The following is a 3,526-nucleotide window of genomic DNA, read 5'->3' as shown; positions in this document are numbered from 1 at the left end:
AAAAAAAAAAAAAAAAAAAATGTGATGATTTCTCATGTCCTCATAATTGCTGATATTCTTTCTTCTCCCTAACTATGTGGGTTTTTCATTTACGCAACCAAGTCTCATGTCTTGATTAATGTAGCATATGAGATCCCCTCATACTGATAAAGTCATAAACCCTCTCATAAAAAATTCAAGGCAAACAAAACTAAATAATGTTTTTACCTAAAAAAAAATTGTTTTACATGCACATAAAATATCTTTAGTGTATATATATATATATATATAATTTTTTTTTTTGGAAGAAAGATCACTACCTCCTAATGGGTATCTACACTTAAACACAATGAGTGCAAAAAAATTACGCTACCTTATGCTAAAGATGCTCGTATATGCCCTTCCAATGGCCACGCTAGCTGACGCATACTTGTGCCCGGATATAGCATTCTTTTTTTTTTTTTTTTAAATCAAAGCACAACCTCATGCACCGAATTCATGAAATATAGAGAAACATCATGCTTTTAGTCATGGATTTCTCCAGACTTTTTTCTAGATGTAGAAACATGAAGTATGTGCATTGAACGAATAAGAAAATAAGGAAAAATAAAACAATATATGAATGACATTAGTTATAGAAAACCTTTATTTGTAAATATATCTGGGTTAGGGAAAACATATCAGATGAATATAGATTTAGTAATGTAGAATTAGACAATGTTGTAGTTCAATACTGAAGAAAAATAAGTGGAAATAAAAAATAGGAAAAAAGAATCTTATTGGTCTGATGTAGGCAACACAGTATACAAGGTTAATTAATGGCCAGGAGGGCACATGCGAGCATCTTCGACACACCGAGTGAGACGAGGGAGGGGGCAATATGGTCTTTCGTGCTCACCTGTGGCTTTGAATAGTTTCCATTTCCTAGATTCTTAGAAAGAAGGAACTTAACTACTGCCTAGGTTTTAGCCAAGTAGTTGTAACCCTTGATAGCAGCTAAGTTTATGGAGAGATGGAAAACTTCATCTCAAGAGAATGTTTTCAAACATGCCTTCGAAATTCCATTTCCTTAGCTCCACCCCTAGTTATCAATTCGGTCGAATAATTCGCGAATTATTCGGCTAAACCGAATTTTTTCGAATTTAATCAAAAATTCTGACCGAATCCGAATTAAAAATAAAATTTGGTAAAATTCACGATTTTTTCAAAAGTGAATATAAAACGCGAATAATTTGGACCGAACCGGATTAAACCGAATTATTCGGTCCACTTAAACAGTATTTAAAAAAAAAAAAAAAAACAAAACCCAATAAGTTTTTTTTGACCGAATCCTTAAATTAATCAATCGAATTATTCCGAATAATTCTCCGCCCGAATAATTCCCGAATCCGAATTTGCTAACTATGGCTCCACCAAGTAGCTGCAACCCAAGCAGCAAAAATTTTTCCAATTTTTAATGAAGTGAAAAAGAAAATTACCCGATGATGTGCCTATACCCATAGGAAAGTAGAACCAGATTATAAAAAAACATCCATATTCCAACTCTATTTTCTTGTGTGTCTGGACCTATGCAACTTTATAGGGTAGCGTTGTTTCTCCATTTAATAAGAGATGAAAAAATCTTGAATGGTTTCCTTTGTCACCTTAGGCCTCCATTTTAGCTCTAATTGCCTGTCTACTTTATGACTTATAAGAATAATAGATAGCGTTTGGTCAATGAAATCATTTATTATTTCAAAAATTTGGTGAGCCAACTCAATTGTTTAAATGATCTAATTATCGTTGATTAGATTTCTAATTTATATTAGCCTCAGATAATTTGGTCTTGCCTTATTAAGTTTAGCCGAATTAATTTGTAGATTATTCATTATTTGATCCTTTATACATAAAAGCAAGTTTTAAAGTTCTAAACAACCCTACGTCGGTGCTTCCAACCTCATAATCTCATCCATAAAATCTAAATGCAACATAAACACCCTTCGATTGGCATCCATGAATTGACATGCTTCCAATGAGTGGGAGACACTTTGGGTGTATGCTTATTGTTGTCAGCCGTTAGATGAGTGTTGGAGAAGATTTAAGGGAAAATTACTTGATTACCCACTTACGGGTTTCCCTTTACAAAATTACCCACCAAAAGTTTCAGTTAACAAAAATACCCAAAATTAGGTTTTCCTTTACAAAATTACCCACTTAAAGTTTAAGTTAACAAAAATACCCAAAATTGAGTTTGGGTTACAAAACTACCCACTCAAAGTTTCAGTAATAAAAAAAAAACATGATTATATGTGGAAGATGAAGACTCACTAATTTGAATAGTTTTGTAAATCCAAACCTGATTTTGGGTATTTTTGTTAACTGAAACTTTGGGTGGGTAGTTTTGTAAACCCAAACCCAATTTTAGGTATTTTTGTTAATCAAAATTTTTTGTGGGTAATTTTATAAAGGGAAACCCAAAAGTGGATAATCATGTAATTTTCCCAAGATTTAAGTCCCATACAGAGGTGGATTAAATCCAGCGGCCAATCTTATAACGTCACAAAACGATGTGCCCTAGTATTTTATTTTTCTATTTTTTTTTCTTCTTCAAGGCTGGGCATGCATCGGGTGCCTAACTTGTGTTAGTCTCTCTCCCTCTCTTTAGGAAAAACTCCTAAACGATTATACCCTTCTCATCATAGACCTCTTCATTAGTTGAGTTACTAGCTCTAAAAAAACTGCTATTTTTAATTTGATAAAAATTTTATATTCCTCAGAGATGAATGGTCAGGATTTAGTAAGCCTTGACCATCAGATCAATATAGTCATACACCTCCACCCCAACCCCAAACCCAACCCCAATCCCGAAAAAAATAAAAAATAAAATAAATAATAGTCATACACCTAATCATTGTTAGTTAAAACGGGAACGGCAAAAAAATAGAAACATACGGTACGGGTTTTAAACAGATAAAAACGATGAATGGTACGGTAAAAAAAATGGTCAAAAAAATAGGGAATGGCAAACGGACGAAAACGAATGGTACGAGTATTAAAAGTGTAGTTTTCAAAAAAAAGAAACCAAAAAAACGATAGTATACTTATGCAATTTGGGAGATTATTACCTGTATACATACATCTAATATTCCAAAAGTTCTAGGAGTCCCAAGATAAAATAGCCCAATGGGCTACAAGAAAATGAGATGTTGCTAGCTTTAGCTTCTCCTTACTCATTGGGCTATAAGAAGATGAGATTTTTTTCCTATAAATAGTATGGAAGTTAAAAACTAAAAACCAAGTACCATATTGTCTTCACTCTTCACTTTTACTAATAGGGTTTTTTTTTTTTTAAATTAATTAATTTTTTTAATAAAAATTCAATTTTACCCTTAAAAAATGGATACGCGTTTAAAACGGATTCTTTTGCCGTTTCCTTTTTTTTCGTATTGTATAATAACATACGGGAAAACGTGTTTTAAACGCGTTTAAAACGCATTTTAACTAACAGTGCACCTAACCAAGATTCAGGACATCGACCGGCATAAATCCAATCTACACCTATCGCTTG

This window comes from Macadamia integrifolia, chromosome 1 (genome assembly GCF_013358625.1).
Source record: "Macadamia integrifolia cultivar HAES 741 chromosome 1, SCU_Mint_v3, whole genome shotgun sequence".
Classification (NCBI taxonomy): Eukaryota; Viridiplantae; Streptophyta; class Magnoliopsida; order Proteales; family Proteaceae; genus Macadamia; species Macadamia integrifolia.
The sequence above is the reverse complement of the archived record's forward strand: the minus strand, read 5'-3'. Positions refer to the sequence as shown.